Genomic DNA, 22,041 nt, shown 5'->3' on the forward strand with positions numbered 1-22,041 from the left:
GGCAATTTAACGGCAACAGTTTAACGATGGCCCGTTTGTATTGTCGAACCGACACAGTGTAGCGTGCCAGTGCGTTTTACACGCGATCTAACTAGGTCTTACGAGAACGTATGTGTATTTATGTGTATATATGTATGTATGTATTACAAATATATATAGGTAGCATCTTACGGAAGACAAGGAATTTAACTCGGTTCATCGATCTTTGAACATGATAAATCTCTTTCACAAGAATCAAAGCCAAAGTATTAGTCTTATCTTGCCCCTTTCCTTCGAGGAAAGTCATACATTTTTATTTTCTTTTACAATCTTCACGTGTAACTAACGATAAACATGCCCGAGAGCTTCGTTTTACCTTAGTAAAATACATTGCAAAAGAAAATGCGTTCAATAAATAACCGTCGATACTTTTACAACCTTTAAGAAGAAAGAAAGAGAAAGAGAGGAAATGAATTATCTCGAACACTTCTATCGATTTTACTTTACAACTTTTCATCCATTACGTTCTCCCGCGTACCGGAAGCAATACGCACGCACGTACGTTTGTAAACGCGATGTACGCACGCATACGAGAATGAAAAGGAGGGAGAGAGAGAGAATATGCTCGTTCGAGCGATTGAAAGCCAGTCCTACGTTACACGTTGTATATGTATATACGATGACCAGAGTGAGAATGAGTGAGTGAGAGAGAGAGAGAGAGAGAGAGAGAGAAGGAGAATGCACACGTTATGTATACGATCGTAGGTATTGTCGTGAGGCACGTAAAGCCTGTGGCTACGTCTCATAACGTTTGAATTGGTGTACCACGCATATGTGAAGTGGCAGCTCGGTGCATTACGTTTGTGGGCCAAATGGTGCTCGACCGAAGCGCCCGTGACCTGCACTCCATCCGAGTTCACGACGAGATACTTCAAACGGGTATACACCACGTTTACTCGTCCTCTTTTCGCTCGAGATCCTCGTAAGATCGCTGTCAAGAATCTAGTGTCGTTCGTATATATATATATATATATATATATATATATATATATATATATCGATACGAGAAATTACAAGACTTATAAAGAATAAACATATGATCGCGAAAGCGACTCGATTTTTGATTAAAATTATCTTGATACCAAAGCCATTTTTGAGAAAATTATTAAAAAGAAATTTCATCAGATTCGTACTCGTAATAATTTCGTTACGAAATCATATTATTTTGAAATAAATCATGAAACAACTTGAATAGATAATACAAATGTTGTTTGATAACTTTAATTGTAAGTTTTCGTTATAAATTGATAAAAAAAAAATCTGTCGTCGATCGCTAGATGTTATACCTTGAGTGAAAACAAAAAGATAACCGAGGATTACTCGTAGTTGGAAGGAAGAAGGATCGAACATAAAATCAGAGTAATGATATTACTTACGGTCCAGCATTCTTCGTTATTTATGAAAAAGTTAACCGAAACACGGATACCCTCGTTGTTTTCGTAATAGCGAACTTGTCCTTTCGCGAAATAAAGGCAAGCGAGCGGAAGGGGATTACGAAGAAATAAAAGTTTCACTGGCGGGCATCGTTCCGTAATACGGAAACCGGAAGACCGTGGTGGCAACAGCTAGGAGGACGAGGACGATGTGCGAAATGGGTCACTACGATTTTCCTTCTTTCTTATCGTTACTCCTGGACTTTTCCGCAATACGTGCCGCAAACTCGTGACGAGTAACGAGTTTTAAGAACGTCTAGAAACAATGTTGGCTGCGCTAAGATAACTTGGAATATCAGTGAGAGCTTGAGATCCTTTGTTATCGAATCGATCGGTGACACGAGCGAAACGAGCGAAACGAAATAAGGGCAGTAAGAGAAGATGTACGAAGAAAAAGAAAGAGGGTGAGAAAAGAAACGAGAAGGATGAAGGAAGGAACAGAAGGGTTTAAAGGAAGACTTCGAATTCTCAAGGGATCGAGGTGTATCGTGCGCAAAGCAGGGAGGGTGAAAGAGAGAGGGAAAGAGAGAGAGAGGGAGAGAGAGAGAGAAAGGGAGAGAAAGAGAAAGAGACGAGAAGATGAAATGAGAAAATCGAGTACGGGTTAGAATAAGATAGAAAACGGAGTAGTCGTCGTTGGAGAAAGTGAGAAGAATGGAAGGGAAAGAGAGAGAAGATCTCATCAGAGCGGCGACACTTAAATTCCCTATTTCGTTTGGCGCTCAATGCTTCGCTTGAGTTTGTCGCCTCTTCCCCGCCTACGTCTTCGACGTCGTCTACGTCCGCCGGTTAATGTCGTATTCTCGTTGTAAAAAGGAGAGTGAAAGAAAGAGAGACAGAGAGAGAGAGAGAGAGAGAGAGAGAGAGGGAGAGAGAGAGAGAGAGAGAGAGAGAAAGAAGAAACGAACGGATCGAGCCTTCTTATCGGTACGAGTCAGCTACCGGCTGGCAGCTTCGCTTACTCGTATCCCGTATGTTCCTTTTCCTTCTGCTTCTCTTCAACCCTCTTCCTTCTTCCTTCCTTCTTCCTCTTTCTGTATCCCTATCCTCTCTTCTTACACCAACCGTTTCGTACCTTCTTTCGAGTAGCTCGCTTTACCACTTCTCATTCCCCCTTCGTTCTCGAAACGATGAAATGTATCCCGTCTTCCTAAGGAAAATATTAATGGAATCTTTTCTGTATCAAATTGGAAAAAGATCCTACCGTCTTCGTTTTCTCAAAGATGTGCCGAAAATGTAAGCGATGTAAAATGTGACCGATTACCGATTGTTGTTTCAAATTTTAAGTTTCGTCACTCATTTTTTTCCTAAAGCTTTTCTGACATCGATCGACGTGAAAATTTATCCCCAGGAATCTTTTTTTACGGATATCCTATATTGCTTTCATTTCCTTTCTTGCTTAACTAAGTTTAGAAAAAGAAGTAGTAGAAAACAAATATCTAATTTATGCAGACTGCTTTAGCAAGTGGATACACTTTGTCAAAGGGTGTTCACAGCGGGCAGTAAGTTGAAATTAATAGGAAAACATTTTTTTGAAGGGCAAAGGGTAGACAGGAAGGGTAAAGAAAAGCCAAGAGGAAGAGAGAGGGTTGAAAGGGAGAAGGAAAAGCGATTATAAAACGCTTGGATGGCGTGCAAGAAACTCGAAGGCCTCGATTGCACGAGACACGTAGGCTTTGCCTCGCCTGGAGATTGCAGCTTTGTTGCGTGTCTCTTCGAGCTTGCGCATTTATAACGCGAGCAGTAATTTTTATGGGGTAACGCTTATCGCTTTCTAATCGTCACGATCACTCGTCTCTTCCCTTCCGTTCGACGTCGTCCAACCCTTTGAGCCTTCCCTTCTTGTCGTTCGTTGTTTGCTCATCGTCATTTTCCCTTTTACAAAAAAATATTTGCATCGAACAAATAGGAAAGGTATACTTTTTAACATATAAATCGATGATAACCACTCAACTTTGTTAAATCATCAGGTAAATATTCAAAAATAGAATAGTCTTTATCGAACCGATAAAATCATAAAGCGCTTTACCCGGATTAGAGAGTTCCTTTTGATCTAATCACGGAGTTTTGAAAAGCTGCATGTTTCGCTATCAAAGAGCTACGTTTTGGCTAGAATTTTTCGATAATGGCTTAATGTGATCGCTTAGAGGAATTCTCTGCTTTTAAAGTTTCGCATACGGTGTTTGGCTGATTCTATCTCCCTTTTTCAGTTTATACATAGGTACTACGATACGTATAACAGAGAGAGAGAGAGAGAGAGAGAGAGAGAGAGAGAGAGAGAGAGAGAGAGAAAGAGATAAGAGTGAGTAGACACGAAAGACGAAGCGACCACCGAACGAGTAGTTCTCCGGTGTCCCCAAGGAAATGAAATTATCGATATATCCGTAACCAATGGTGCGCGTAGGTATACGTCGAAGTAGCATCGGTCGAGCACAGGTGGTCATCCGATATTGGTTTTGCTTTCGGATTCTGCGGACACCCTGTACAACGTTGGACGTAGAAGAGGCTCACCGTGGAGGGCAATTACCTCACTAAATATTCACAAGTTCATTACGAGCGAAGTTGGACCTAGTCCTCCGTTCTCTCTGTCTCTCGTGAACGGCAAGATTCTATCTCTCTCCATCTCTCGTTTCTCTCTCTTTACATCCACGCCAGTCTAACACGAGCAATGTGTTCCCAACGCACCAGTGGATTCATCTACAGGGCCGTAGCGAGTACGGCTTATGCCTGCATACACGAGAGAACCCCAGATATATGAGATATCTACTGCGAAACTTCTACGAGAAAGGCCTCTCGTGCTTATTCAAGTAGTAGTGGGATTAAGCGCATAACGTCTAAATAGGAAGAAGAGAAGGGTAAGCGTTTGCGAAAACAACTACCCGCGTTGTTGCACCCTGTTTAAATACCAAAGGATTATACAAGATAAGATGACTATCGAGAAGGAACTCGTAGAAGGTGATCGTGCGAGAGAAACCAACAAAAGATCTGCTGGATTTCCGAATTCCTTTTTTCTTTTTTGTATATTTATATTATAATTTTTCTTTTACGTACTACTGAAGAAGTTGAAATAGTTTTTATTTATATATTCGTGTATATCTTTTTGAATAACGATTGTATCTCTATTACGAATTTCGTATATTTTGAATGAATATAAAATTTTTTATCATTTCGTAATACAATGTCGCAGAATTGTTTGTAAATTTTTTAATAGTATTAACGAAATGAACCTAGTAATAATTTTAATCTCTGTTATGCGATGTTTTAAAAGTACTCACATTGAAATTGAATTCTTCATAACTTCATCATTCCCTCGACAAACGAAAATAGTAAGTTTAAAAAAAAAAAAAGGAAAAAAACATTCTCGACGGAACAGTTAATGGAGTGTGGAGCGCGAAATAAGAAATATACTATGAATGTCGTATTCCTTTCTCGCGTCTTGCTTTTAATTGCCCTGGAATTAAGAAGAGAACTGCACGAAACGAAAATGGCCTCCGTCGCGTTAGTATTTGCAAAAGAGTAGAAGAAAAATTAGTTTTACTTGGCTTTAGTTTCCAGCCAATTTTTTGTACACTTCTGCCGAGCGTGCGCGTGAGCGCGGCTTTGCTTAAAACGCCAAGCCAGTCGTCGTGCTCTCTCCGTCTTTCACGAGCTCGTAGTACCGCAACGTTTTGAACAAAAAGCTCATAAAAATTTAATAGATCGTCCGAAGGACCGGATGCAATGGCGGTCGCTTTATAGCTTACAAATGCTTCGTTTGACCGAAAACAATTTAGCTGAATCGAGGGCTTGCAATGGCATAAGCTTACAACGGCGTTTGATGCTTTCAAAGAATTCTCTTACGATTACTATTATATATCTTTTTGTTTATCTATCGACGAATTGTAGATTGGAAAGGTAAAAAGAAATACTTTCGCTATAATAATAAAGAGATATCGATAAATATATGTGATTTAAACGGTGATAAATAAAAATAGTTCATAAATCATAAAATCATTAATCAGAGATATTATCTACTTATCGATAAGAAGATTCAATTTAAAGCAGTACAATAGCGCGATTATCGGCAATAAGTCCAAAGTCGGTGATGACTTATCGTCTGATTTTCACTGCGTCGTATATCGCTTATATTTTTGAGAGGATCACACGTCAGCCAGCCAATTCTACGATTAAAACTAGATCAGCTATCATCGAAGTGTCGAGCGATATTTCGTCCAAGTTTTTTATGTACGACCACCGATAACTACCCCGTCGATCGTTGAAACCTATGCAACGATTGATCGACAGCTATGATATCAGAAACACCGTTAGACTATTTACATGTATTCGTAGACCACGCGTTTACACTTCGAGGGCAGCCAATGGGAATGTTTTGTCAATGTTCTCTTTTTCCTCTCACCGAATATCCTCTACCTATTTCGGATTTCCATTGGAATCAATTTTTTCATTGAGTTACATCGCTCGAAATTTATTACGAAGTTCGGAGACGATCCACAAGTTCACCGAACATAACGCGAATTCGATGTTTCGGCTAAACACCACGGTGCATTTAAACCGCTTCAATTGGAGATCTTATCGGTATTTTGTGGCTCGATAACCGAAAATGGCAATAGCCCAAAATTTAATCGTACCTATCTAATCTAGAAAAAAACGTGAAATGATTTAATCGCTCTCGTAAGCACTACGAAGAGAGAATGCTCGATTATAATAATAATAATAATAATAATAATAATAATAATAATAATAATAATAATAATAATAATGATAATAATAATAATAATGGTAATAGTAATAATAATAATAATGGTAGTAGTAATAACGGTAATAACGACCTTATCTCGCGTAATATTTATGCCGAGCTTGGAAACATTTTTGGAAAGCACCGCGAAAGCCGTATTTTTCGATGCTAGATAATCCAAAGATACGGAAATCATAACTCGTTCGTTCTTTCTTCTTCTTCTATTACTCCTTCGAAAGTAGCTAGTAGTAGTACGATACCTACTTTCGCATGCCAGTTTCTGACTGTTTCCACTTCTACAGGATAGAGAACTACATATCACCGAATGCATAATCCTATTGCCGATTTTATGAAGATATTGCGCAGATGCAAAAGGTGTCGCTGCCAGAACGAGCACTGTAAAGGAAAGGGCAATGGACCGTTCACTCCCCCGAATTCGATCTGGATTTACGATATTGCTTTGAACACCACCTGAACCTTCGATCCTAGCTGGCTGGTACATCAACCGGAGTATAGCTTATCCTATCCTCCCTCCGATTCTTTCCCGACCTTCTCTACTTGTTTGCTTTTCTTTTTCGAAACGGATAAGAACGAAGAAAGAAGGAAGAAAGATAGAAACAGCTATATTTCTTTTTTCTTCGACTATGTACATAAGTAGAAGACTCGCGTGCACATCCGCGGTGGCTCCCATAAAATCGACGTATTTATAGAACGGACAGTTCTCATGGGTAAATTTATGTATTCACAGATAGCGAGCTAGCGCCGGCAATATAAATGAGATTTTAAGTATACCTATCGTGAACGTATATACTCTTGTTGTTAAGTTCTATAGTTATATACGCTGCGTGTGCGTGCGAGTACGTGCACACGCAACGAAGACAACGACGAGAACGACGACGAGAACGACAACGACGACGACGACGACGACGACGACGACGACGACGACGACGACGACGACGAGGAGTACGACCTCTTCGTTGGGCTCTCGCTTTCTCCGCTTTTAAGCATATTTTCTATTTTCACCGGCGAGAGGGACGCGATAAATAATCGACGCATAAATCTCGTCGCGTGGCTCGGACGTATTCGATCGTTTAAAACGGCAGAGGGCGACCGCGCTATTATTTTCTCACCGTGCCTCCGCACAAGCGTTGTTCCCTTTTCCTTTCATCCCTTACCCCTACACTCTCTCACTCTCTTTCACTCTCTCTTTCTTTCTCTCTCTTTCTCTTTTTCTCTGTCTTTCTTTCTTTATTCCTCTTCGTACCTTTTCTCTTTCTCTCTTTTCCTCTCGTTTTATTTCTCTTCGCACATTTTCACACGATACTTTTCGAATTTCGAAAGGGTTTCCACACTCACGGTAAATCGACGGTATAACGTTTTTCTCGTAAAACGGAAGGAAAAGTTTGAAATTGAATTTGGCGCGTGATCGATCGACCGACCGAATTCAAAAGCTTATGTTATTTTTCTCGTGGTATTTAATGACGTTTCTTGTCATGACAATTTTTGTCGACATGACAACGAGAGGAAAGGAAAGAAAAAAAGAGGAAGAGAAAACAAGAAATAAATGAAAAAAGAAAAAGAATAAAAAAGAACGACTAGACGTTCTTACTATCCCTGCAATCTAGCGTGTCGTGATGCATTTAACTTTACAACGACACCGAAATCTACGTCGTAAATTACATCGGATGCTTTTTCTGATCGATGAGAAGCGAGACGGAAGAATAAGAAAGGCGCTTTATCACGGCTCGTTCAAAATGAAACACGCGCTGGCATAATCGTGAAATCTTTCATTCTCATTGTTGGTATAGATTAACGATAAGTTATCGTTCCTCGAAAGAAATGTCACGAAATCTATGTGACACGCTTATCAAATCGTGTTTTCGACATCGATTTTAGTTATTATTAAGTATATCGTTTAACCGATCGTTAAATATTATTATACTTATTTTCGTCTTATTTAGAGTCTTTATAAAGAAATAAATAGGAGGGAAAAGGATCGTCGTTCTCGGAGATTTCCGAATGAAAAACTTTTATTCCACGATGAAAAAAGGTTATTCTCGGTAAAAAGGTAGAAACGTGTCGGTGGCAGGCAGCGACACCGCTGAGAGAACCGACACCGTGCGAATTTCATTAAAAGCATGACGGCGAAAAGGCTAACCCTGTCGTCGGTTCACGAGGAAAAGAAACGAATGAATTTATAGTTTTTAATATTTGTTCATTGTGTCGTCTCACTGCGGCGGCAACGACGAAAGGAGCTACTGCGACAATAGTCTTCATAGTTGGAAAGAAGCCGATGAAAGGATCCTGGTATAAACGTCTTTTCTCGACTTGGATTATTAGTTGAAAAGCTCGCCGTTCCAAGATTATCCTCTTTCTGGTGAATTCGTAGGAAAGAAAATTTTTATATAAGAATCGTCGTTAAGACGTAAGATTTTTTTCATCGCTCTGGCATACTCTTGCACAACGTCGTTTGAACAGGAAGAAAGGAAGGGTCCAAAACCAAAACGGACGATATCAACTGGACTACTAGTGCGACCGATGTTGGAGGAAAGGCATCTGGTATAGGAGAAAGAGGAGAAGCAAGAGAGCTTGCTTTTCGAGAGTTGTAGTGGTAGAACGTTCCGTCCGTAACGTCGATGAATAGAGAGGTAATGAATCGCAGTGGACACCAACACGGAAGAGGCGAGGCGATTCTAGGCATTGGTCCGGTCCTCCTGTCTGAAAAATATATAACCGAGGGATACCTACACCTACCTTGGCCTCTCCAGTACTTGCCTATATTCTCCGTGACGTGTGGCCTAGGTGAAATGGCAGACTAGTACGTACCAACCTCTACCACGTCGGTGTCCTCTCGTATTAAAGTCAGCTGCCAAATCTAGAAACCCTATCTTCGCTTCGAGCCTATCACGGTATTCACGGTTGTACCCTGGAAATCGAGTCGGTCACCGGAAACGACTCCATTTCGACTAGATGCTTCTCCTGCTTCCCTATTTATAGTTTTACTTCCGATCCTTTCGCCTGACCTTTTTATCGGTTTTCCCTTCCCTCTTACCTCTTTTACTAACCACTATCCCTTTATACCTCTTTATCTCTTTCTCTCTCTCTCCCTCGTTTTTTCACTTAAAAGGAACTCTCGTTCGTACTTGGCCGATCGATCGATCGAATTCAGGATTACGAGTACGAGGGAAATCACTTTGCAACGAACCCGCCCACCAAGAAAGACGCCTCAGGCAACCTTCTTGAAATAACCGAATCATTTAGATTTCGAGGAACTGAGAAGATAACTGGCAGGAAGAAATAGTGAGGAGAATCCGAGAAAGAACGTCGTCGTCTTCGGAAAAGGCTTCGGAGAGAACTTACGAAGGAAAAGGGCAACAATTTTATCAATACGAACCGGAAAGAAGAAGATGGGACCATATCTATGCTCACCTGCAAAATCGATCGTGGATTTTTCTTAAAGCCGATTCGCACCTCGCGAAACAGGATCTGCTTACGACGCAAGAAAAGAGTCTGTTCAGAGACTGCAAATTGGAATGTACGTTGGCGGAAATTGCTAGCATTCTTTCTATTTTTTTCTTTTCTTTCTCTTTTTTATCCTTTCGTTGCATTTCTCAGATTCTTTTAAAACCATTTAAAACAATATAATAGAAAATGATTTGCGCAAGTTAAATACTTTCATATATATATATATTAAAAATTAAAAATGATCAATGTACCCTAAGGATACATTAAGAAAAAATTCTTTTCTAACGTCATGTTAATAAAACCGAATAATGAAATGATAGAATATGTTCTTAATGTTAGAGATTTAACAGTGAGAAATGTTTCAGATAGAGTTCATAACAGAACGTTCAAACAAAACCGACGACATTTTTTATTATGCTTTTTTCTCCTTCGGTCTGAAGCCAGTTGATGTTCTCAACTTATAAGTGTTAAATGTTTAATTTGAATCACGAAACGAGAAACTGCTATTTTGAGCTAAAACTAGAAATCAAATGATATCAGATGAAGTCCGTTTGAATGTCATTGTTTCTTTTATTATTCGTTCTCATTAAAATGGCAGATTCAAATGAAGCATTATCTATTCGTTTCATTCATTGATATTCATTGATACTCTCTCTTATTGCAGAGAAAATATTTCCGAGAAATCTAATTTTGATTTGCGCAAGGCTATAAGAATCGTTTTGCTTTAATAAATTATATAAGTAACTACGATAAGTTGACGGTGAGAGTTGTGAAAATGATCCCGATTAAATAATATAAAAGAAAGATTTGGTTATATATTTTTAAGCTATTTAGACAAACTTCGATTGATTTCAGTAGAAATGTACTGAAAGTTATTTTTTTTACATATAAAAGTTATGGTTAAATATAATATATATAATAATATAAAATAAATATATAATAAATATAAATATACAATATTATCCGTTTATATTACATACGGTGACTTCAGTTTATATGAGAAAAAATTTTTATATCTAAAAAAATTTGTAGATTATAAAGATTTGATATCGTTACAGACAAATATGTTGGGTTATATGACAAAAAGATTGAGAAACACTGTTTTACTTCTACTATCACATACGAAGTAACAGAGCATTATAAAAACCCCATAAAAAGCATTTTCTCAAGTGATGGTGGTGGGTGGGACGCTAACCGAATGACACAAGAATGCATCCAGCCACGCTTTAAACGTCATTGTAATATCCTATGCATTTTTAGAATGTTTTTACATCCTTCATGTTTCCAGTCTGATTTTATATCGCTTTGCTTGATCGCGATATCAGCTTGTACGTTTAATATTTAAAGAGAGTATTACAGGAAGGAATATTTATACGATCGCTATGTAGAGAATTTTCAATCGTTTTGCGGTCCAAATATGGGGAAATCTCTTTCCTTTGTATTACTATCTATCGCCTAATTCAAAAAATAGTAAACATGAGTTACAAATAATATTAGAGGCAAACATAAATTGTTATTCGCTTGTAAAAATCAATAGGATTTCCGTGTTTATTTATAAATCTCGCATCATATTTGAAGACACGAACATAGAATTTTTCTCGATCGCTTTCCATTGGTTTTTATAGTTTCCATTAATTCATAGCGCAAACTGTGCGAACATATATCGACGTACAATATAGTTTATAAATACGAGTTATTTGTACTTCAAATAATGTGGTAAAAGAAAAGGATTTATCATCTAAAAATAAACAGGGACATCGAGTCTTTTTGTAACTCTAATGGATTTGCTTTGAAAATGAACGGCACGAGACGTCGAACTTTCCCACGAATAAACACGTCTACCTGGACCATCAAGAAATTAATCCATTTTGTACATCAACCAATCGGCGAGTGAACATTCGACGCTCGTTCCTATCCCATTGACGTTGTAACATCATTTTATCGAGTTTAAAAAATAATTGTGAAGCATCTATCGGCCGATAATGCGTTCGTTGATCGTCGCTTTCTCCAATGCAATTATAAAAATCTATCGGAGAGTAGTAATTACTATGGAAATAAAAAAAATAGAGATTTTCGTTGGTGATAAGCGAGATTAATCGTTGCGAAAACGTCGGATGATCACCAAAAATATGCTCATATCTACGGAAATCCAATAAAACTGTAACTGCTGCGAATGGATATTGGAAAACGTATGTTCGATATATCGAATAAAGGTACCTAATCGATATGGTGTATTTTACGTAGACAACGTAACTTTATTTATTTTTTTGTTTTGAATAAAATAACGAAGCGATATAAAAAGAAATTCTTTTTTATTTATTTATTTATTTTTTACTTTTCATCTTTATATTCCCGTTTATATTTATCTGCATACGTCGATATTTCGAAACGATTTGCGCTTGTAAACGTCGAAGATGAGGAAGATCGCGTTTTCCGTAAATTTAATCGAACGCGTCTAGGGGAACGACATCGCATAGAGAAAGATGAGAAGGATCGACGTGCCGGATATATTCGTTTCCGTGCGGAAACAAAGTGATTCGCTTTAAAATCAGAATGTGGAAGAAGAAACGTACGAACTCGAAATAGACGATAGACGTCGCAGTGTGTTTTGCTTACGGGTAAGGACATTCAGCCGTTTCACGGTGGCTCGATAAAAAGCGAGCGAGTACTGCTAGGAAGAAGAGTGTGGATGACGAGATCGACGAGATTTCGTGCTGGTTCGAAGCGAAGAGATGTCTTTCGACGAAGAGGTGCGAGAGATAGTCGAAAGGCATACTAGCTAGATGACGATCGATGCAGGTGGGGATTTGAAGGGGGTGTTAGAGGGTGGTTAGAGGGTAGTCATAAACGACATGAATAGGAAGAAAAACTGCTAAACGAAAATGCCTGCCCCGGAAGAATCGGGACGAGAGATCTAATGGGGAAAATAATGGATTTTCGGCACTAAAGATCGCCCGGCCAGATCGGTCCGTCCACCATCTCCTTTTCCATCTCTCTCTTTCTATCGGTCTTTCACTTTATACCTAGTATCCTTCTTTCACCTATCTCACTCATCTCTCGATTTCACTCGTCTCCGTTAACGAAATAGGACGTGACAACTTCCTCTTATTGAACCTTCGTGAGAGGAAGTTCTCTTTCCCTTCGCGATCTTGCAAAAGCTTTTCTCTCTTCCTATCCGGTTAAAATCACCGGATGGATCATCGTTGAGACTTCCTCTTGGTCGCTAATTGATTGTTTGCCAAATTTTATGCGGACCTCGGTGTGGCGAGGAAAGATTTACCGTTCCACGGCACGCCAACCTTCCTCGCACGCTCGAGAATTCCTCACGAATACGTGTACTATTCTTTCTCCCGCGCACGATCTTGCATCTCTCTCTCTTTCTCTCTCTCTCTCTCTCTTTCTTTTTCTTCGCTTCGAAAGAATAAAAAAGTAGCCGAGAGAGAAAAAAGAAAAAGGAAAAATATATATTTAGCACCGGCGGCACGAGCTCGCGGAACTTTTCCACCCCTGCCTCGGGTTTCTCGTGGAATGTTACGTCGCGTGTCGTGCTTGCTGCTCGGTATTTTATACTCCGCTTTTACCACGTTTGCGGATTTTTCCTCTCTCTCTCTCTCTCTCTCTGTCTCTGTCTCTCTCACTCTCGCTCTATCTATATATCTATTCCTCTCCGTCTCTTGTGATTCCGAGCCTTTGACCTCAAACTTTTCTATTTTTCCTACGTGATATTTTACTTTCTATTCTAGGAGAGTCCTTAAAGAAGAAAGAATTCTCCTTTTTCTGGAAAAAGAAGAGGTAGGAAAAAGATGAAATATAACAAAATAACGTTATAAAAGAATATACGATAGAGAAGGAAATAGGAGATGGAGAGAGAACGATAGAGAAGGGATGGTCGAAGGGTTAGAGAGCAACGAACAATGTCAGTGTGGAGAGGAGGTGCCGTAGCGTGCAGTCTATCAGAGATTAGCGGGTCGATCCATTAGGGGGTGATTTAGACCGTCGGTCCCCGAGCACTCTGCGGCAGAGTCCACAGGCAACAGCATGTACAAGCTAGTGCACACTATGACATGGGAACAGCATACTACTACGCGAGAATACTCGAATCTCCTACCCCACATTGGATCTACAACGACGACCTACGTGGCTATCCACCTGGCGTCATCATCCTCCTTCATGCGTACATCCACTAGAATCTCTGCTTGTGCGAGGCACCGATGGCCAATGTTCGCTGACCAGCATAATCAGCCCAAATGAAGTATGCGAGCACCAGGGGCATATCTGGCGATACTCCGAATGCTATTCTCTTCCGTCTAATTCCTTCTCTTCCTACCTCGAATATCACAGATTCTAGAATACGTATATATATATTTATATTTTTCCTTCGATCTTACATATTAAGTGAACAATAGATTCATACATTCAAAATATATGTGAAAATATTATTTCTTTTTTTAGGATTTATGAGAATGCTGCATAATTTTTAGAATGAAATGAATAAGCTGCAGTGTATTCTCGTTTTGGAGTAAAATGCAGAAGAGAAAGAGAGAGGGAGAGAGAGAGAGAGAGAAATGGAACGAGAAGAGTAGAGAACGAGATAGTGGACAATCGAAGGGAGCTCGCGTGGAAGGATACGCGGAGGACACACGTGCTACGGGATGGTTTCGAGTCCCAGGGGCGCGATGTGTCGTGCCTAATTACAATGCCCAGCCCTATCCCCTGTCCAAATACAAACAGCGAGAGCTAATGCACCCTATTCCTCTGTTTCTCTCTCCCCTTTCTCTCTCTCTCTCTCTCTCTCTCTCTCTCTCTCTCTCTTCTCTCTCCGTTACATCCTCTTCCTCCAACAAGCTCCTACAGTCGGCGAAATACGTACCTGCGCGGCGAGTTGCACCTTGCAGCGTTCTGTCAATATCTGTCGATATTGTCGGCCGATTGCGGCTGACCGTTACTACTGTCGAGCGTTGGTGTCACATTGGACTTTACTACTTGCTGTGGTTAAACGTCCAGTTAAGCGACGGGGATTACACACTCGTGTTGTCTCTCTCGGTGTTATGTCTTAACAATTCCTTTTATTTTCGTTATTTCTTAATTTCCATTTTTTCGTTCATAAATAATACTATATTAAAAGTGAATAGAAAAACGTACGTAAAAGATACATATGAAAAAAAGATATTTTTTATGTTGCGTATATAAAGAGAAAAAAGAAAAAAAAATAAGCGGGATAATATCGAAGAGCGTATCGGCCGCAGGCGATGAAACCAAAGAGTCACGTAGCCAGCATTCGGCGTAGGTGAAAGCACGCATTTTCGAAATGCAAACCAATTTTCGTGCTGGAGATTAATGGACGGTACGAACGGACGGCACCGAATATCACATATTTTCCGAATAATATGCAACGCTCGTAAATAATAACAAGTCGCGGCTAGTTCCCGCGTGTAAAAACGAGCTCCCGACGAAATGGCGTTGCTAAATAGCTTTCGTTAAAAATCCTCGTAGCGTAACGTTGGTCATTCCTCGCTTTGCCTTCTCACTCGCTCTATCTTTCGATAAAACAGGAAAGGTGATAATTTAAAATTACGGTGTTCTCCCGCGAACAAATCCATCGATTTATCGCTTTTCTCTCTTTCGCTCTTTCCCTTTCTCTATTTTTTTTTTAATACAAATGATCCATCGCGAAACTCGAAAGATATGAATATACGATGCTAATGGAGACGTCAAGATTAGAATTCGAGTAAGACCGGTCGACGAGGTACCACGATACTGCTATTTTGTTCCGAGAATTTCAGCGGTGGCGCGTTGACTAACGCTATCGTGAAGCGGGCAAGCCATGACGATGGCCAATTACCGGGAGCAATTAACGCTCACGCTAATTGCCAGCAAAAATTACAATAAGTAATTAGTGTCCTTCGGTAGTCGTTTGTAATTAACTTACGCGCAGCTGCGTTTTTCCATTATGTATTTTATACCCTTTCCCGGCTTTGAGTTAAAGTCTGTCCGCGGTTGTACGCGACTATTCGTTGCTATTACCAATTCGTTGAAAGAAGACAAAGATGGAGAAAGAAAAATTACATTTTTGTACATTTTAAGTTTCCTTTTGAATAATAACATTTGATGTTCGCGGAAAGAGAGAGAGAGAACATTCTGAAATATCATTCAATAATATTTTTTATCACTTTATTTATACGTATGAAAGGTAACCAAGATGAAGGAGAAAGAGGAGGCGCTAGACAATGCAACGTGATATCTACGAACAAGCATGTACCGCAGGATTGTTGTGAGATGCATATACACATTTGTGTGTGTATATATATATATATATATATATATATATACACACGAACGCCTTCATATGAGCATAGATACGTCGCGCATTTCTTGCGAATAAACGCGACGTGCCAGAGAAGGATAAGGTTTATGACGTTCATTCGGTGAGCGCATCTATCTTATGTGCACTGTCCGTCAACAAAAGATAAGTCGTTTCACGTGACATCAACTCACGGGAAGGAGTCCCTATTGCATTGCTCGAGAGACGTTAACGGCCTCCTTCTCTTGCGCACACCGATATGAAAAATGCGAACTACGTATTCGTATGTCTATGTATATATATTTGGTTTAAAATGAAAAGATTAAGAAAAACGTCTTGATTCTTATGCGATACGTATAAAAATAATTATAAAATACTTATGTCTATTCCATTTGTGAATATTCTTAAAGTTCCTTCGATCGTTCTTTCTCTTTAAGAATCAAAGGTGGTCATCGCGAATAAACTCGCGCAAAAGTATTGGATTTCTTTTCCTCTTGAGGATCGTCCTTTGAATTTTTCTTCTTGTCAACGATACGTCTACAAAATGGATGCATTATTGTCGAGAGTAGGGTCAGAGGGAAAGGGAAAAGAATTGAGTAGGAGCACTCGGAAGAAAGCATAAAAGAAAAAAGGGACTCGGATCCATTCGTTTGTGGGGTCAACCGAATGGCCTTAAATCACCGCTGATTTCATCCTTGTCTGTCATACTATCGTACGATTTGCGAGACTCTCCCTCTATATCTTTCTTTCTTTCTTTCTTTTTTCTTCTCTCTCTCTCTCTCTCTCTTTCTCTATCTCTTTCTATTTCTCCCTGTGATATTGCGAGCTCCTAGTCTTCCGTCTTTTCCTACGTCGAGATATACCTCTACTATGCTTTTAATATAAGTGCGTCGAAACCGAGTCGTTTCCTCCTACTTACTTCTTTACCATATCGTTTCTATACATTTTCCTCGTTTCACGGAAACGATATTTCAACGTTTTCGACATTCAACCGCAAGCACTTCGACTTTCGATAAAAAAGCGAACTTCCGAATTTATCTCTAATATTTACGTATGTAAAAATCTTCTCACGAATCGTTAAAAAAGGAAGAGATAATTAAATATTTCAATGGATTCACAAGGGACTTATTAATTTGTAAAATTAACGAGAGAGAAAGAGATATATATATATATATATATATATATATATATATAATTCATCTATATATCTATGTGTATATATATATGTGTGTGTGTGTGTATATATATATATATCCTATTACGTATCTATACGTATGTTTGTTAGATGTCGATTACTGTGACAATATCAGCAAGTGATCGATATTCATTGAATAATCGGATATCCTAACGAACTGCATTGAAAGATTAACCAAATGACATCGTGTATCGTATAGAAATATCTATATTACTGTTACATATGCAATCCACACAGTTTAACATTGTCGTTGATAATGCTTAATAAAATGTATGAAGAACAAATGAAACACAGTTTTAATCAAAACATAGCAAGTTTTAAAGGATCGTAACTATAACTCAAGATACTTATTGTACGCATATTACTAATTATATTATTATGTTCTACTTCATATTATATAGACGTTCATTATGGGCAATTAGCGAGCAGGGTAATAACGAAATTAATCGCGATGCAACGTAATTGCATCCAATGCTGCTGCAGCTCGGAATCATATTACTTATCATAACCGCGTAGCGCCTAACACTCGCTTATCTCGAAAATGAACAATTTATTAATATATCCCGCGAATCATATCTTCGATTCGTTCTTTCCAAAGAAAAATATTTGCTCAGTTCTCGACCTTGTAAAAAAAAAAAAAAAAAGAAACAGATGAGAAAACAAAACAAAGAAGAAATATACGAAATGTTTTTACAAATGTTTCTAATTATCTCTTTTCAGTCCAGAAATGAGCCATATGCATTCGTGGAGTACGCGGATCACGCGTCAGCATCTGCAGCCCTTGGGGCTCTTCATCAAAGACATTTTCTAGACAAGGTAAGTTCTTCAAAAAAATTTTATATCTAAAATCGGATTATCGTACGCGATCGAATATATCAGGTAGATCCTCGTAAGTCATCCGCTCGATGTTACCACAAATGGTATAGTCAGTCTGGTTGCGTTTATCATCCTGCTGTCAGGAACCCTTCCTCTTTTACCATCTTGGCATATTCTGATGCCACGTAGAGTTAAAGTTCTCTCGTTGACGGTTGCCAGCCTTGTTCGTGGTTCGAAACGAACAAGAGGGATAGGAGTAAATCGAGGACGGTGAGAAAGGTTGTTTCAAAGGTAGGAGAGCGGCTGGTGGATAGGTATGTTGAAGTTGAAGGAAAGGTGGGCAAAGGTGGGATCCTGTTGGAATAGCTAATGCTCGAATATGTCATAGTTTGGTGGAATACGGTTAGAATTATACATGTTTCGATATATACGCTTGAGTTAGCTCATTCTCCTTTATCGTTCTCTCTTTACTCTCCCCTTTTCCTCTTCCTCCTTCTCTTTACGTTGCACGTTCACTCGCTTCATCGTACTCGGAGCTACCTGTACCTGAGCTTGTTCGGTTTCCGCGCAACCTCCTCTTCCTTGTCGCCCTTCCCGGTGCTCGTTCGGCCTCTATTTCATATACAAACCCCACCTACCTACCAGAATCACCACCACCATCAGCATCTACCGATTTACCGTGGCGTTCTCCGAGACATACCTATATCGTAGCCCGTAACGCGGAGAGTTACTCGGTTAGTTTAGATTCGCTCAAGCAAGTTTTGATGTCGTGCTCGCCTTCCCCCCAATCTCCTTCATCCGTTCTCCCCCTTTCCTCTTACAACTCTACGACGTAGCCTTCTACGGCTACCTCTCTCTTTCTCTTTCTCTCTCCCACTCTCACTCTCACTCTCTCTCTCTCTCTCTTTCTCTCTCTCTCTCTCTCTCTCTCTCTCTCTTTCTCTCACCCTCTCCCTGTTTCTATCTCACACATACACACAAGTACCTCTTCTAGCTCTCCTAGCTACCACCGACGACACATTACTAATGCCGAACTGGTCGTAATAGATTGGATGCCTGGAACTTGGATACGCCAACTAATGTGGCGGGCAACCCCTTTTCACTCGTCATCCCTCCTCCTACTTCTCTTTCACCTTGCAAAATCCTCCCTCCACTCTCGTCGACGTGCTGCTACCGCACCTTCTACACCACCACCATTACCACCACCACCACCGACGACGACAACAATGTTGCCGGGATTTCGGCTAGCTCTACAAAGGGATACCTCCAAGTACCGTTCATGGATCAAGCTCAGTATGTCTCTCTTGCGCTGACATTCTTGGGAACACTCTTGGATCATTGAACCCTTTAGCAAACTATAAGCTAACGTTAGTTACGGTCTTTTGGAGTGTCCCGAATCTAAATTCAGACGATGCTGATCGAATATTACGATGTATCGATTAATTTCTACATGAACGAACGAAGAAATACCAAAAGATATCACAAAGGTTATGATTTCTTTTTAAACCAGAAAAAGCATTCATTCCGCAATGCGGTTCTAAATGAACGACTGAACGTCGTGAATGGTATGGAAAGCGCTCAGGCATTTCGCTATGTAACGAGAGGAATTAACCCCCCAAGTTTAAGCGCGATACAGGTACAGGAGCTGACTTTACTTCACTTACCAACCGTTCGTCCTATACCAACGAAGCTCCTTATTCCGCTAGCAACAGCAGTAGCAATAGCAATAGCAGCAACAGCAGCTCTACCACCACTATCATCAACCCCTTTCCTCATCTTCTCAGCCGCTATAGTCTCTGCCTCCTTCTCCCTACCTCCCTCTCCCTCTCTCTCTCTCTCTCTCTCTCTCTCTCTCTCTCTCTCTCTCTCTCTCTCTCTCTCTCTCTCTCTCTAGTACTCGTTAGCTCGAATTATACTTGCTCGTGACTTCGCGGCAAACGGTATACCCGACGCGATCGTGCGTGGTAAGTAACTCGCGCTCAAGATTATTAATACGACCGCAGTGCGCCTCGATTCTCTTCTCCGTTTCTCGATTTACCTTCGCCATTAGCAACGACCTGTCATCACTTGGACGGGCCGCATCGTTTCTGTACGAATAAATCACCAACTATGTTTACTTTTCATAGATACGTTAATAACAATATAATTATCTAATGTTGTACTACGTTCTTAGTGTGTCACCTTCGCTGTTAATTTATTTATTTTCATTATTTACCAATGTACGGCGATCGTTTCTTTGTTTCGAGTTTATGTATAGATAAAGAAAACTGTATAAATTACTAATATCGGATATTTTCGAAAGATAAAAATGATTTTATTAAAGTTTATAGACTCTGATACGGAGTCAATTAGCTCAAGAATATCTTTGTAATTTACGATAATAAAGATGCTTTAAAACGAAAGTAATATCGATTTTCTAGGACTTACCGGATGGAAGTAGCTGCGTGCGGAGACCCTTATCTCTTTTTCGATTTTATAAAATGTACACAAGTACTTCTTATATATCGAAGAAAATAATACGAGGAGAGGAGAGAGAAGCTATTCCCCTTGCCATCACGCTGGATTCCTTCCGACTCGATACAAGTTTCGACACGTTTCTAGTTTTTCTCGAATGCCTAGATGTTATCGAGCCGAGCTACTATTGCGGAATAAAGAGCGTGCCGAACTGTAGGTCGGTCAAAGGCGCTCGAAGCTTTGTTTTGTTTACGTTTCTCCCGTATCACCTGTAGCTACAAACAAAAATGTTAACGAAGTCTCGATTTTAAATATATTTTCAAACTAATGATATATAAGAAAGGAATTAGATTTTTTTTATTTGTTAAGTACACTCGATAAGCACATACAAATATATATAATATATATATATATCTTTTATTTTACACATATTTATTTTTCTTTTTTAATTAAAATCGACAATATCAAAAATGACATATGTAGAATAAAGAAATATTTTACAATGATCGGAGAAACGTTTCGTCCCGCATATCGGCGAATCAAGATACGTAAATTTTCAAAGAGGTCAGTAGTTCGAGCATACCTATCAACCGATGTGTCATCAGCGATAACTACGACCGTTTCGCATACTGCGATCGTCCGCTCGGATTGGGATTAAACGGCATCCAGATGGATTAGCAATTCCATTTCGAGATTCATGGCGACGGTAAGAAAGGGCTGTCCCCGTTTGCTCCGTATTCCATCGCTGTTTATAGATGCAACGATGATGCACTCTCCTTTCATGCATATACGGAATCGGTTGACAGTTCGTGCCAATCTCACGATAGGAAGTGCTCGATAACCGCGAATGGCAACCAACCCAAGCCCTTTCTCAGCCCTTTCCTAGTCCTTTCCCAGCCCTTTCGCTGTTCATGTTTGGAAGGTGCTGCTTTGGAAAGCTCGAACGCGTTGAAAAGAGGGTCGTTAATAACCCCCTACCCTCTCGCACTCCCTTTCTCTCTCTCTCTCTTTCGTTCTTCTCTATCGTAGACCGTCTGGCTGATAAAAAGCCCGGCAAATCAAATTTCGCGTCCGATGAAAGAAACAATCCGGCGTCGAGTAAAAGCTGTAGCCGCCGACCGAAAGAGCCGAGTAAAAGGCAGGAAAAGGGATGGAGATTTCGACCGACTGGAGGATAACGAGGTTACCAGGGATGGCTTAGATTCAATCTCCATTGGTGACGCCATCGGAAAGTCTATTCGGAAGTCTCCTTTTTCGCGGCTGTTACTCCGAGAGAAAGAGAGAAAGAGAGAAAGAGAGAAAGGGGAAAAGAGAGAAAGAAGCGAATCCAAAATCTGTCTTTTTCGCCGTTCTTAAATCGTACCTTCTACGAGGCGTCGTTTCTCTCGTCGAAACTCGTAGTCGTATTAATGCGAGGCAACACCGTGAAATTACCTACATCCGCGGTACTTCGCGTCTTACCTCGCTCCTTTCTCTCTCTCTCTTCCTTTATATATATATATATATATCGTATCTTCTCTTTGTCTAGACGTACATCCAAGTCTCTTCTCTCGATTCTCTAGTGCCGTAACACTACGTACCTACTACAACTTTGTTCTCATCC

General features: G+C 39.9%; 1 protein-coding gene across 2 annotated transcripts in view; it reads left to right on the forward strand.

The window, feature by feature from the left end:
• Window positions 1-19,194, forward strand: part of LOC127062100 (uncharacterized) — an 85,819-nt gene extending 66,625 nt beyond the window's left edge. Inside the window, exons 4-5 of one of the 2 annotated variants that reach the window (XR_007781066.1) lie at window positions 17,889-17,984; window positions 19,032-19,194. The gene's annotated coding sequence lies outside the window, so the exon portion shown is untranslated. Of the gene's footprint in view, window positions 1-13,415; window positions 14,448-17,888; window positions 17,985-19,031 lie in introns of those variants that run through there. The other variant, XR_007781063.1, reaches the window with a different exon arrangement.
• Window positions 19,195-22,041: the final 2,847 nt, after the last annotated feature.

Source organism: Vespula vulgaris, chromosome 3 (genome assembly GCF_905475345.1).
Source record: "Vespula vulgaris chromosome 3, iyVesVulg1.1, whole genome shotgun sequence".
Classification (NCBI taxonomy): domain Eukaryota; kingdom Metazoa; phylum Arthropoda; class Insecta; order Hymenoptera; family Vespidae; genus Vespula; species Vespula vulgaris.